The 15,627-nt window shown below is 48.1% G+C and overlaps 1 protein-coding gene across 4 annotated transcripts in view; it reads left to right on the top strand.

The window, feature by feature from the left end:
• The first annotated feature begins 738 nt into the window (after positions 1 to 738).
• Positions 739 to 15,627, top strand: part of pld1 (phospholipase D1) — a 56,219-nt gene continuing 41,330 nt past the window's right edge. The window contains exons 1-2 of one of the 4 annotated variants that reach the window (XM_033031740.1): positions 739 to 864; positions 15,424 to 15,622. The gene's annotated coding sequence lies outside the window, so the exon portion shown is untranslated. The remainder of the gene's footprint in view (positions 865 to 15,423; positions 15,623 to 15,627) is intronic. The other 3 variants (XM_033031741.1, XM_033031742.1, XM_033031743.1) reach the window with 3 other exon arrangements.

Raw genomic sequence — 15,627 nt, 5'->3', positions numbered from 1 at the left:
AAATTGTCACATGTGGACAATGTACAAACACCACACTGACAGCACCCTCGCCCAACTAAACTAGACAGTACAGGAACTGCCTCCACCACCACTCCTGGCAGTGCTTTTAAAAACATCTCCTTTAAACTTTGCTCCTCTCACCTTAAACCTATGGCCTCTAACCGTTGATATTTAATTTTAGACATTAGAGACACAGCGCAGAAACAGGCCCTTCAGCCCACCAAGTTCACCCCGACCTGTAATCACCCTCATATACTAGCACTATCCTACACAGTAGAGTCTGTTTAGAGTGGAAACAGGCCCTGCAGCCCACCGAGTCCGTGCCGACCAATGATCACCCATACACTAGTTCTCTCCTACACAATAGGAACAATTTACAGATGACAAATAACCAACAGACGTGCACGTCGTTGGAATGTGGGAGCAAAACCAGAGCTCCTGGAGGAAACCCACACGGTCACAAGAACGTATAAATTCCGTGCAGACAGCACTTGAGGTCAGTGTCGAACCTGGCGCAGTGAGGCAGCAACTACACCGCTGTGCCATCAATGTTTCTATGTTCCAAATTGGTCCTTGTGATTAAAACTTTAAACCAGGAACTACAACCGCATCCTTGCCCTGGTGGTTGATGTCAGATAAGAGGGAGGATTAAGAAAATGCAAATTGCACTTGCAACATGAAGTGATTGTCGAGTGTTTGAGCACGGGGGGTTGGGCGGCGAGAAAACCGGGAGTAGGTGGGACGCTAGTCATTCGATGGGACTGTCAGCACACGAGAAGGAACCAGTTTCACCGAGCTGCTGAAACTCAGAACAATTACCTCGGAGAGGTGAGATCAAGAGGTGAAACCCTCGGCAGGTGTGAGGTGAAATGTTTCCCGTCTCTCTAACTGCAAGTTGATTATTGGGTTGTGAGTTGGGAAAAGCCTTTTGTGCATTGCTGGTTACAATGGGGCGGGAAGGCAGGTAATCACGGTCTCGAGATTAACCCTTCACTGGTCGGAGGGACTGAGTCTACCACTGTCGATGTGATTGATATTGATTTGTGCCTTCAGGCTTCTGCTAGTTGATTCACTGATCATGATCCAACAAGTTGGGCCGAAGGGCCTGTTCCCCCACTGTATCAGTCTATGTCTCTATTGTAGCCAATTCAACATGTTAATGGATCACAAAAAAGCTGGAGAAACTCAGCGGGTGCAGCAGCATCTATGGAGCGAAGGAAATAGGCAATGTTTTGGGCCTGTTAATGGATCAGATTGATAGCTGGCTTGGCGAGGTAGTTGCTGAGGGGCACATAATCGGGGAAAGGGGTCACCGAAAAGACAAGGTATGGAGGAGTTAGTTCACTGAGTCACAGTTATACAACAGGATAACACACCCTTTGGCCCATTGGGTCCATGCCAACCCGTCAAGCACCTATTTACGCTGATCTGGCACTAATCCTATTTTGTTGTCACCACATTTTCATCAACTTCAGATTCCACCGTTCACCTACATACTAGGGACAATTTACAGAGGGCCAATTAACGTGAAATACATCTTGGAAACAGGCCCTTCAGCCCACTCCACGTCTACGTGGACCATCGATCACCCGTTCACACTAGGTTTACCTTACCCCAATTTCTCATCCACTTCCTACACACCAGAGGCAATATACTGAGGGCCAATTAACCGACAAACCCAGACGTCTTTGGGATGAGGGAGGAAACTGGAGCACCGGAGAAAAATCAGGCGTTCACAGGGAGACAGCACCCAAGGTCAGGATTGAACCTAGGATTGTCGATTGTTGGACTCGGTGGGTCAAAGGCCCTGTTTCGTGCTGTATCTCTAAACTAAACTAAAGGAACTGGAAATACTAGTTTGAAGAATTGTCACAAACAGAAACATCACCTCTCCATATTCTCCGGAGATGCTGCCAGACCCACTGAGTTACTCCAGCACTGTGCTCTATAATAACACTTGTCCCACCCCGGTCATTCCTTCTTCACACTCCTGTCGGGCAGAAGATACAAAAGCTTGAAAGCGCGCACCACCAGACTCAGGAACAGCTTCTTCCCCGCTGTTATCAGGCTACTGAACGGTCCTCCCATAAGCTAGGATGTGGTCCTGATCTTCCAACCTACCTCATTTCAGACCTTGCACTTTCTTTCATTTGCACTTCCTTTGTTGCTGTAACATTACAGAAAATTACCAGAGTGCAGAACATAGTGTTGCAGTGCTGTAGAATTACAGTGCAGATTACAGTGCAGATTAGCTGATTATGCTGAACTTTGGCTGATCAACCCGGACTTGCCCATGTGTCTTGCAATTCTGTTCTTAATTAGTATTTCTAAAACGTTCCCATCTCTGAGGCTAAACAGACCTGTAATTACTGTGTCTATCCACACACCATTGCTTGAACAAGAATGCAACTATTGCAGTTTCTTCCCAACTGTTATCAGGCAATTGAACCATCTCCAACTAGAGAGTGGTCCTGACCTCACACCTACCCCATTGGTGACCCTTGGACCATCTGTAATCGGACTTTACTGGACTTTATCTTGCATTCAACGTTATCCTGTATCTGTGCACTGTGGACGGCTTGATTGGAATTATGTATAGTCTTTCCGCTGACTGGATAGCACTCAACAAAAGCTTTTCACTCCACCTTGGTAGACATGACAATAACCTAAGCTAAACTAAACTAAACTGAATTAAACTAAACTAAACTAAACCAGTCGTCAGGCACCACCCCTGAGACTTTCTCTACAGAGATGTGGAAGATTATGCCATTCCTTCCAAACCTCCCACAGCAATCTAGGATGTTTCCCGATGGACCAGGTGATTTAAGTGTATCTAATCTTTCCAGAATTCCTGATCACAGCCCATCTCGAATCTCAATGTTATCTTCAGTATGATTTAGCGCTCATTCAGAAGTTCAAGAGACTTTCAGGGTACGGAAGAGGTTCGCCAGAGAGCTGCCTCGACCAGGGAGTATTAACTATAAGGAGAAGGCTTAAATGGAGGCTTAAGGAGAACTATATGGAGTAACTCAGCAGGTTACTCTGGCACTTTGTGCCTATCTTTGCTGTATAACCCAGCATCTGCAGTTCCAAGGGATATGGGGAGAAGGCAGGCACGGGTTATTGATTGGGGACGATCAGCCATGATCGCAATGAATGGCGGTGCTGGCTCGAAGGGCCGAATGGCCTCCTCCTGCACCTATTTTCTATGTCTATGTCTATGTCATTCTAAACAACCATGAGGAGAAGCTGGCCAGACTTGGAGAAAAAGGAACTGCAGATGCTGGTTTACCAAGCAAAGACACTAAATGCTGGACTAACTCAGCGCATCAGGCAGCAAGCATCCTTGGAGAACATGGATAGGTGGCATTTTGGGTTGGGACCCTTCCTCAGACTGGAGAAAAGTCCTGACCTGAAACGTCACCTGTTCCTTTTCTCCAGAGATGCTGCCTGACCCGAATCAGAATCAGAATCAGAATGCTTTATTGTCATTGCATGTGTCACATACAACGAGATTACTGTGTCTCTCCATTTAAAAGAACTTCAAACATTCACATACTCATACTTTTTACACTCCCTCCCTCCCCAAACCCACCCATGGATTCACATTTACATAAATTAACACTGTCTCCCACCCCCCCCCCCCCTCCTTCCCCATAACCCGCTCCCGAGACAGAGTTCAGTTCCAAGATTGCTGATGGGTAAAAGCTGTTCTTGAGTCTGGCAGTGCGTGACTTTAGCGACCTGTACCTTTTTCCTGAGGGCAGCAGCGTGAAAAGGTGGTGACAAGGATGTGTAATGTCTTTCACGATATTACAGGTCCTGCTGCCGCATCTGGAGTGGTAAATGTCCTCCAGAGGGGGCAGGTGGAGTCCAATGATACCCTGGGCAGTTTTTATCACCCTCTGGAGAGCTGCTCTGTCAGCTGCTGAACAGTTCCCAAACCAGGCAGTTATGGAGTAAGTCAGTATGCTTTCTACCGAACAGCGGTAGAAAGACTCCAGCAGTTTAGCAGACAGATGGGCCTTCCTCAGTGTTCTGAGGAAGTAAAGTCTCTGTTGCGCCATTTTTACAACTATAGCAGAGTGCTGCCAGGGGTGGTGGTGGGGGCAGATATGATAGTGTTTTTTTTTTAGGCTATTAGGTAGGAACGTTGATATGCCGGGAATGGAGGGATATAGATTATGTGGAGGCAGAGGAGATGGGTGTAATTTAGCATCATGTTTGGCACGGACATTGTGGGTCAAAGGGCCCGACTCCTATGCTGCACTGTTTATGTTCCATGTTTAAGTTGTTGGCAATAACATTTCTGCCAATCCCTGAACGCACACCCTGTAATTACTCTCTTACACTGTTCAAGCCTTCTAATTATCTGACAAGCATAATCTCAGCACAGCTCGGTGACTGTGGAGAAAGTCACTAATGTTTGAATACTTGCTGCTATTTAAAGCCTCACTTTCCTGGTGTCATTCAACCCACTGTGCCTGCAGGTCTCCTTGCTAATCTGTAGATTCACAAGCCCCGTGAGAAATGCTGGAGGGTAAGGTTTAAAAAAGAGGAGGGAATTGTAAATTTCCAGGCTCCCTCATTCGATGATCACATACAGCACAGTACAGCACAGGAACAGGCCCTTCGGCCCACAATGTCTGTGCTGAGCATGACGCCGTTAAACTCATTTCCTCTGGCTGCACATGATCCACATCCCTCCATTTCTTGCATATCCATGTGCCTACAGTATCTAAAAGCCTCTTCAACACCACTATCATATCTGGCTCTACCATCACCTCTGGCAGCACGTTCCATGTCCACAACATTCTGTGTAAAAAAACTTGCACATCTCCTTTTAAACTTTGCTTCCCTCTCCCCTTAAAGCTCTGCCCTCTATTCCTTGGCATTTCCACCTGAAGAAAAATGTTCTGACTGTCTACCCTATCTATTCTTCTCATAATGTTATATACCTGTCAAGTCTCCAGTGCTCCAGAGAAAACAATCCCAATTTGTTCAACCTCTCCTTAAAGCAAATAGCCTCCAATCCAGTATTCAATTCAGTATTCAGTATTCAGTATTTACTTTAATGTCATTTTAACTGAGTACTTACATACACAGATAAAACGAAAAATCGTTTCTCAATCAGTTCCCGTCAGTGCAGTTAATAAAAACAGAATAAATACATATAGCTTTAAAAATTAAAATTACCATATCTAAAATAGGCCTAATAATTGAAAGAAAAATAGACATTCAGACCGAACAGTGGCTTTGCTTTGACAGGTGCCTAGCTGTCAAAGTATGGGCGAGGTTAGATGTGTTGGTGTATGATATATGGGGAGGGGACACAGTCCGGTAACCAGTCTTATTGACCAGCATCCTGGTAAACCTCCTCTGCACCCTCTCCAAGTGTTTATTTCTGGATGTGCTATTTAATTCTATCTTATTTCAGCACATCATTTTGATTGTGTACCTGACCTGTGATTTAAGAGTCAAGAGTCTAGTCAAGAGAGTTTATTGTCATGTGTCCCAGATAGGACGATTAAATTCTTGCTTGCGGCAGCACAACAGAATATTGTAGGCATAAATACAGAACAGATGTGTCCATATACCATATATGTGTCCATATACCATAGAATATATATATATATATACACACATAAATATAGATAAAGTGCAATAGGCTGTTATAGTTCAGAGTTTGTTTGAAGTTGTGTTTAATAGTCTGATGGCTGTGGGGAAGCAGCTGTTCCTGAACCTGGATGTTGCAGATTTCAGGCTCCTGTACCTTCTACCTGATGGCAGCGGAGAGATGAGTGTGTGGCCAGGATGGTGTGGGTCCTTGATGATGCTGGTAGCCTTTTTGTGGCTGTTATCTCATTTTAAACAAAGGGGCGGCATGGTGGCACAGCAGTAGAGCTGCTGTCTTACAGAACCCGGGTTAGATCCTGACCTCAGATGCTGTCTGTGTGGAGTTTGCGCGTTCTCCGTATGACTGCATGGGTTCATCCGGGTGTTCCGGTTTCTTACCACATCCCAAAAGACGTGCGGGTTTGTAAGTTAATTGACCTCTCCGTAAGATGCCCCTAGTGTATAGGTAGTAGATGAGTAAGTGGAATAACATAGAACTAGTGTGAACGGGTGATCGATGGTCGGCGTGGACTCGGTGGGCCGAAGGGTTTGTTTCCACCCTGTATCTCTAAACTAAACTAAACTAAACTAAACTAAACTAAACTAAACTAAACTAAACTAAACTAAACTAAACTAAACTAAACTAAGATGCTGCTTGACCTGCTGAGTTCCTCCAGCACTTTGCGTTTTGCTCAAGAATCGTGCATCTGCAGTTCCTTGTATCTATCTCCATTTTACTGCTTCTCTTGTCTCTCCTGCCACCCATCTACACTCCACCTACAGACCAACTTACAGCGGCCAATTAGCCTAGCGGCACGTCTTTGTGGGGTGTGGGAGGAAACTGGAGCACCCCGATGGCAACACTGAGAATGTATCTGAAGCAGTATTCACATTTTTTAGAGCTATTTGCACAAAATTCCTTAAATCCTTTTGCTTAAATAAAAACGGGCTGCCAGGGTTGGTGGGGTAGGCAGGTATAACCGTGGCGTTTAAGTGGGTTTTGGATAGGCTAAACACAAAATGCTCAGCATGTCAGGCAGAAATCTGCGGTGGGAATGGATAGGTGACATTTTCGTTTGGGACCTTCTTCAGATAGGACATGGATACACCGCGAATAGAGCGATATGGATCACGTGCAGGCAGGAGTGGGGAAGTTTATGAAAGATGTGCGGGGCAAGAATTTTTACACAGAGGGCGGTGGGAGCCTGGAACATGCTATCAGGTGTGGTGGTGGAGGCAGATATGACTGTGGCGTTTAAGAGTTGTTTTTGATAGGCACATGGATATGCAGGGAATGGAGGGATATGGATCAAGTGCAGGTAGGTAAGAGTTGGTCTTGGCATCATGTGCGGCACAGACATTGGTGGGTCGAAGGGTCTGTTCTATGTTTTATGCTCTAAATGCCTGGAGGAATATGGATCATATGTAGGCAGTGAGATTATGATTGATTGATAGAAACTCTTATCACATGTGACATGCCTCAGTAAAATCCCTTCTTTTGCATGCCAAACACAAAGCATGCAAAGTGTCGCCACTGCTAACTATCGTGGCATCATGTGTGGCACAGACATTGTGGGCCGAAGGGCCTGTTCCTGTGCTGTACTGTTCTGTGTTCGATGCTAAAATCGCTGGAGGGATATGGATCACGTGCCGGCAGTGTGTTTAGTTTATCTTGTCGTTATGTCGGGCACAGACACTATGGGCCGAAGGGCCTGTTCTTGAGTTGTATTGTTCTACGTTCTATGTTGTGAATCACTTGTGATTCGGTAAACGTTGCCAGCTCTCTCGCTGAGATCTGAGATCCGAGCGCAGGCCCACACTGCTCCGCTTGCCACAATGAACCCACTCACCATCTGCCTCCCCGCTCGTTCCCAACTCCAGCTCCCATTCATACTCCAGCAGCCTCCCAGTCTCTCCACGTTCAATCACAGAAAGCCCCGCAGTTTTCACCCACGAAAACTGTTGCCATGCCAACCGCAAGATCGCATAGCAAAATCTTGGCTCGTTACGACTTTCCCACAGTAAAGCAAGATGGCTTGTAAATTCTCAAAGGGCCCATTAATGGACAATGGGTGAGACTCAGTGCCATGTAAATACAATATTCAAGTTCAGCTCCCTCTCTTTATTAGTACTGCTTTCCAAAGTTTCTGCTGACAGGGATGTTTGGTTTTGCAGGATTGAGATGAGCTTACTTCAGAGATACAGTGCGGAAACAGGCCTTTCGGCCAACGAACCCCACTGACCAGTGACCACCCCGTACACCAGTTCTATCCCACACGCTAGGATAACTCTACCACTGCGCAACTGTGCCACCCACAGAATATTGTTCAGGAAGAGATTATAGTCATAGATTCATACAGGCCCTTCAGCCCAACTTATCCATGGGTGACCAAGATGCCCCATCTAAGCTGATCCCATTTGCCCGCGTTAGGCCTATACCTGTAAAGTTGGCTTCTGTGAACAGTTTACAAACCTCCCTCCCTCGCCCTCAGAAAGCGCCCTAAAGTTCCGTGGCCGGCTCAGGAAGCAGGACGCGGCGACCTCAGTGCACGGAAGCGGAGGGGCTCCTGCTGGAGGCGATGGATGGGGCATTTGCCGTGACCGTGGGTGGCGTTGTTGGCGGAGGTGGCCGTGAGAGGCCCTACAGCAGCCGGGTGAGCAAGCGGATCGAGCGCAGCCTGTGGGGGCTGTACGTAGCGGCAGTTAGAGGAGCAGACAGCATCGAACTGGGCCAGGCCGACCCCTACTTCATCCATCCTGTGCCGCTAGGACACTGGGCTTTAAAGTGAGAAAACCCTTGGGCCAAGATCAGACTTTTCAGAGACTTGGAAGTTGCAAGATGCGCTGGAACGTTGCTACTCTCTACATGCTGTTCCTGAAGAGGATCTATTGTACTCGTGTATTGGCTGATTTGACTGGATAGCATGCAGAAAAAACTTCTAACTGTATCTTGGTACACAAAACAATTATAAACTAAACTAATGTGTAACAAAAGGACACCCGAGCTAACGAGAAGATTGTTCAGTACTTGTCTAAGGAAGGGGAAGTGGCTGTTCTTGAATATATGGTGGTGCTCACTTTCACGCTTTTGTATCTGCTGCCCGACGGGAGAGGGGAGAAGAGGAAATGACGGGGGTGTGAGTGGTTCTTAATTATGTTAGCTGTTTTCCTGAGGCAGTGTGAAGTGCAGATGGAGTCAATGGTGGAGAGTCTGGTCTGTGCGATGAACTGGGCTACACCCACAACTCTCAGCTATTTCTCACTGGGCGTTGAACCATTCGCCAATAACTTGTCCATCCTGCAAGCTTATGTCCTTCCTTCTGCAATGTCAAGAGAAGGGTCACAGTCCCCAAACGTTGACAGCTTACCTTTCCACAGATGCTGCCTGACCAGCTGAGATCTTCCAGCATTTTTTGTTTTTGTTTTTCTGATTTCAACGTCTGCAGTTTTTTGACTAGAGCCATAGTCATAGGATAAAACAGCAGGAAACAGGCCCGTCGATCTAACAAGCACATGCCGACTAAGATGCCCCATCTACACTAGTCCCACTTGTCCGCATTTGGCCCATATCACTCCAAACCTTTCCTATCTATATACCTGTCTAACTGTCTTTTAAATGCTGTTGTAGTACCTGCCTCTACTACCTCCTCTGGCAGCTTGTTATATGTTCCATACACCCACCACTCTTTATATAAAGAAGTTGCCCTTTAGGCTCCTATTAAATCTTTCCCCTCTCCCCTCTCACCTACCTGTATGTCCTCAGGTTCTTGATTCCCCTACTCTGGATAAAAGACTGTGCAATTCCCCCTTTCTATTCCCCTCTTGAGATTACACACTGCTATAAGATCACCTCTCATCCACCTGTGCTCCAAGGAATAAGGTCCTAGTCTGCACAACCTCTTGCCATAGCTCAGGCCCTTGAGTCCAGGCAACATCCTCGTAAATCCTCTCTGCGCTCTTTCCAGCTGAACGACATCCTTCTCACGGAAGGGTTCTCCGCCTGCATTGTCTCACTGTCCACCTCAGTAGTGGCCATTGCCCCAGTTTGACAGCATCCACAAAGTTAAAATTGATGCCTTTGATTCCAAAGTCTAAGTTGCTAATGTAACTTGTGCACGTACATATCCTTCTGCAAGCCAACTTGGAGTCCATACTGCTGCTAAATCCCTCCCACCACCCTCTCTGACCTGTTGTGTGTTTATTGTGCTACATCTTATCTAAGGCCCTTCGTAAATCTGTGTAAAGGGGTTGGACAGGCTAGATGCAGGAAGATTGTTCCCGATGTTGGGGAAGTCCAGGACAAGGGGTCACAGTTTAAGGATAAGGGGGAAATCCTTTCGGACCGAGATGAGAAAAACATTTCTCACACAGAGAGTGGTGAATCTGTGGAATTCTCTGCCACAGAAGGTAGTTGAGGCCAGTTCATTGGCTATATTTAAGAGGGAGTTAGATGTGGCCCTTGTGGTTAAAGGGGTCAGGGTGTATGGAGAGAAGGCAGGTACAGGATACTGAGTTGGATGATCAGCCATGATCATATTGAATGGCGGTGCAGGCTCGAAGGGCCGAATGGCCTACTCCTGCACCTATTTTCTATGTTTCTATGTTAAACTCTGGATGTGTTCTACCTGCATATCCCTCTGCCCATGGATGTTCTTAGATTGTGGGGAGAGAAAAGGTTAAGCCTGCATTCCCTTCCAGCTTTGGAGAGGGTGCAGGGGTTTTACGAGAAAGCTGCCAGGATTAGAGGGTATTCACTCTAAAGAGAGGTTGGACAAACGTGGATGGAGGATGATTAAAGTGTACAAAATTCTGAGAGGCATAGACAGGATAGACAGTCAGAACCTGCAAGGTCAAAGACTAGAGGACACAGCTTTAAGATGAGAGGGGCAATGTTTAAAGGAGATGTGCTGGGCATGTTTTTTTACACACAGGGTGGTGGGTGAATGGAACGCACTGCCGGGGATGGTGGTGGAGGCAGATGCGATAGTGGCGTTTAAGAGGCTTTTAGATAGTCACATGGATACGTGGGGAATAGAAGGATATGGATCACGTGCAGACAAAGGAGATCAGTTCATCTTGGCCTCATGATCGGTGCAGACATTGTTCGCTGGAGGGCCCATTTCTGTGCTGCGCTGTTCTGTGTTCTATGGTCTAAGGCAACATGGAGTCAATTCTGCTGCTAAATCCCTCGCTCAGAGTGCATCTGACCTTGTGCATCAGTTTATTATGCTGCACAGTGGCACAGTGGCGCAGCGGGTAGAGCTGCTGCCTCACAGCGCCGGAGACCCCGGTACAATCCCGACCACCGGTACTGTCTGTGTGGAGTTTGACCGCGTGCATTTCCCCCGGGTGCTCCGGTTTCCTCCCACACTCCAGTGACGTGCAGGTTTCTAGGTTAAGTGGCTCCTGTAAATTGTCCCTGGTGTGTAAGACAGTGCTAGTGTACGGGGTGATCGCTGATCAGCGCGGTCTTGGTGGGACGAAGGGCCTGTTTCTGCGCAGTAGCTCTAATCTAAACTGAACTAAACATTATCCCAGGTAAATCTTTTGCAAATCTGGGTAAAATGTAGGTAAGTTACATCCACGGAGCTCCCCCTCCACTTGGATGCTCAGCTGGAGGCGGGAGGAAAGGTCAAGCCTCCGTCCCCTTAGCTGGAGGAGAGAGGGAAGGAGTTACAAAGCCTCACTCCCTATTCAGCCTCCAGACTAATGGTGAATGCAGTTGTTGGATCCTCCCTATCTTTTAGCGTTCCAATGTCTATAGACATTTCACAATGTTTGCTATCATGTGGAGTTCAACCAGGGAGCTCTTTGAACAAGCACAAAGGTTGCTGGCTTACAAATAAACTCACAAAGTGCTGGAGTAACTCGGCGGGCCAGGCAGCAAATCTGGAGAACTTGGCCCAACTTGCCCACACCGGCCAACGTGCCCCATTTAACGCGTCCCACCTGCCTGCATTTGGCCCGTATCCCTCTAAAACTGTCCTATCCACGTACCTGTCTGGAAGTTTCTTAAATGTTGTGATTGTACCTGCCTCAACTACCTCCTCCAGCAGCTCGTTCCATACACCCACCACCCTTTGTGTAAAAAAGTTGCCCCTCAGGTTCCTATTAAATCTTTTCCCCTTCACTGTAAACCGCCCACAGTGTGTACTCCCTCAGTACCGCCCCTCCCCCAGTGTGTACTCCTTCAGTACCGCCCCTCCCCCAGTGTGTACTCCCTCAGCTCCGCCCCTCCCACAGTGTGTACTCCCTCAGCTCCGCCCCTCCCACAGTGTGTACTCCCTCAGCTCCGCCCCTCCCACAGTGTGTACTCCCTCAGTACCGCCTCTCCCACAGTGTGTACTCCCTCAGCTCCGCCCCTCCCACAGTGTGTACTCCTTCAGCACCGCCCCTCCCCCAGTGTGTACTCCTTCAGTACCGCCCCTCCCCCAGTGTGTACTCCCTCAGTACCGCCCCTCCCCGTGTGTACTCCCTCAGCTCCGCCCCTCCCCCAGTGTGTACTCCCTCAGTACCGCCCCTCCCACAGTGTGTATTCCCTCAGCTCCGCCCCTCCCACAGTGTGTACTCCCTCAGCTCCGCCCCTCCCACAGTGTGTACTCCCTCAGCACCGCCCCTCCCCCAGTTATGTGGATGAGTTGTTGGCTGGGCTAAACCAGCTTTAGTGGTTGTTCTGGTGAAGGGTGTGCTTACCACATTACACCCTTAACCTCGGAACACCACACTTTGCAAAAGGACATCTGATGAGGTCCATGTGTCGGTCCTAGTGTCCCAGACTCTGATCCCTTACCAAGGCTTGGTCGATGGTGGATTGTCTGGGCTACGTGCCACAAGGGCTGGTTGCCAACACAAGTCGCAGGACTGGGTTCTCACGGAACTGCAGTTGACTGCCACGGGACTCCACTGCCAACTCTGCCCCTCCCCCCTAATGGATGGGCACACTACCCACTGCCAGTGAGGGCTGCAGGGCTTGAGTTGGAAAGAGAGAACAACTAGGCTGGGGCAGCTTTTCTTTAGACTTTAAACTTTTGAGATACAGTGCAGAACCAGCCCTTCGACCCATCGAGTCTGCGCCGACCAGCGATCACCCCCTACATTAGCACCGCCTACACCCATGGAACAATTTACAATTTTTACCGCAGTCAATTAACCTAGATATTTGCACATCTTTGGAGTGTGGGAGGAAACTGGAGCTCCTGGAGAAAACTCACACGGTTACAGGGCGCATATATGAACTCCGTACAGATAGCACTCATAGTCAGGATTAAACCCGCGTCTCTGGCACTGTGAGGTAGCAACTCTATCACTGCGTCACCATGCCAACTGATTGAAGTTTATGAAATGATGAGAAGCATGGATAGGGTAGAAAGAACCTTTCTCCAAAGTAGAAACGTTAAAGAGTGGATGACATAGCTTTAAGATGAAAGGGACCATTACTCCTGGCAGCGAGTTTCAGGGAGTGGATGGGAAAGGTTTAGAACAATGTGGGCCAAATGCAGGCAAATGAGACGTGTCGATGGGCATCTTGGTCAGCATGGACGAGTTGAGCCGAAGGGTCAGTTTCCACGTGTTATGACTCCATGAATCTGTGGAACATACAGTAGCACATAAAACAGTACAGCACAGGAACAGGCCCTTTGGCCCACAGAGTCTGTGCCGAACATGATGCCAAGATAAACTAATCTCCCGTTTCTGCCCTTGATCCACACCCCTCCATTCCCTGCATTCCCCAAAATAGGAGTAAATGGGTCAGACCATTGGAAGGCAGCACAGTAGCAAAGCGGGGCGAGCTGCTGCCTCACAGCACCAGAGACCCGGATTCGATCCTGTCCTCGAATGCTGTCTGTGTGGAGTTTGCACGTTCTACATATGACCACGTTGGATTCCTGCAGGTGCTCCGGTTTCCTCCCAGGTCCCAAAGGTGTACAGGTTTGCATGTTAATTGCTCCTCTGTAAATTGGCCCTATAGTTTAGTTTAATTTAGAGGTGCAGCGCGAAAACAGGCCCTTCGGCCCACCGAGTCCGCGCCGACCAGCGATCCCTGTGCACTAACACTATCCTACACACGCTAGGGACAATTGTACAATTCTACCAAGCCAATTAACCTGCGAACATGTATGTCTTTAGAGTGTGGGATGAAACCAGAGCTCCCAGAGAAAACCAACACAGGACCCCTAGTCAGGATCGAACCCGGGTCTCTGGCGCTGTGAGGAGGCAACTCTCCCCCTGTGCCACTCTGTGTGCAGAGAGTGGATGCAAAAGTGGGATAACATGGAACTAGTGCAAATGAGTGATAAATGGTTGACATGGACTTGGTGGGCCGAAGGGCCTGTTTCCACGCTGTATCTCTAAACTAAACCATGCTTGTGATGGAGTGAATGAGAGCCAGTTAGGTGGAGGGATTGGCTGAAGAGACAAAGTTGGGTGGGAGAGTGGGACCGTGAGTGCTGGGTGGTGGCCACGTGAGTAAACCGAAGGGGGAATGTATATAGTGGGAAATAAGAGATGCAGGTGGAAGGAGAGGGGCTGAGAATAGATGAGGCAGAATTGGAAGAGGTCAAAAGCCCAGTCACCGGTAGTGGAGGGGAAACCACAAGCAACGAAAAAGGAAGCAGTGCCGGAAGTGCCTGTGTAGAAAGTGTTGGAAACACCGCAGACACGACAGAGGGCAGTGAAACTAGAATGTATTGAGATCTTGCAGGAGGCAGGGAGGGTGGAGGCACAGTGGGGACAGTGTGCCAGTCGGTGAGATAGAATGGACATTGGTCACCAAAATATCCCCCTGAGGCAGTGACACAGAGACCCAGAGAGGGATGAGGGCGAGTCAGAGATGGACTTGATGGGGAACTTGGTAGATAATCATAGAATCATAGAAAATAGGTGCAAGAGGAGGCCATTCGGCCCTACGAGCCAGCACCGCCATTCATTGTGATCATGGCTGATCGTCCCCAATCAATAACCCGTGCCTGCCTTCTCCCCACATCCCTTGACTCCACTAGCCCCTAGAGCTCTATCTAACTCTCTCTTAAATCCATCCAGTGACTTGGCCTCCATTGCCCTATGTGGCAGGGAATTCCACAAATTCACAACTCTCTGGGTGAAAAAGGATATAAGGATATAAAGTTACGAGCAGCCTAGGCTTTGGAGAGGATGCAGGGGTGGTTTCGCAGGAAGCTGCCTGGATTGGATGGCATTAGTTGCAAGGAGAGGTTGGACAGACCTGGATTACTTTTTTTACTGGACCGCTGGAGTTGAGGAGAGACCTGCCAGAAGTGTATACAATTATGAAAGGCATAAATAGGGTAGACAGTCAGAACTTTTCTTACCCAGGGTGGAAATGTCAAAGACTAGAGGGCATATCTTGAAGGTGAGAAGGGCAAAGGTGAAAGGAAATGTGAGGGGCAAGATTTTGACACACAGAGTGGTGAGTATCTGGAACTCGCTGCCATGGGTTAGGAAAGTGGGATAACAGAGAACTTGTGTGAACAGGTGGTCAGTGTGGACTCAGTGGGCCGAAGGGCCTGTTTCCACGCAGTAAGTTAAACAAAACAGAACTATGCTGGTGATGGCAGATACAATAGTGGGGTTTAAGAGGATTTTAAATGGGCGCATGGATATGCAGGGATGTAGATGACGTGCAGGCAGAGGAGGTTAGTTTAACTTGGCATCATGTTCAGCACAGACATTGTGGGCTGAAGGGCCTGTTCTTGTGCTGTACATTTCTAAGCCCGCGTGAAAGTGAAAGTGGAGTGCAATTCGGCCACAAAACGTAATAGAACTAGTCTATGTGCCTGGTTATCTTTACAGCAGCACAGAACTAGATGGTCTGCAGCCAACCTGCAGTGACCGCAGGGAGCTAACACTGCCTCAACAGTTCCACGAGTAACTAGCGAAACCAAGGAGATCTGCAGGAGAATTACTAAACAAAATCAATACCAACGTTCCCCCATCCCCAACCCCAAGTAATTGATCGGTGAGGGAGGATTGAAGGAGCACCTTAAGAGAGGTAAG

Source organism: Amblyraja radiata, chromosome 13, assembly GCF_010909765.2.
Source record: "Amblyraja radiata isolate CabotCenter1 chromosome 13, sAmbRad1.1.pri, whole genome shotgun sequence".
Lineage (NCBI taxonomy): Eukaryota > Metazoa > Chordata > Chondrichthyes > Rajiformes > Rajidae > Amblyraja > Amblyraja radiata.
This window is presented reverse-complemented; position numbering and strand designations above follow the sequence as displayed.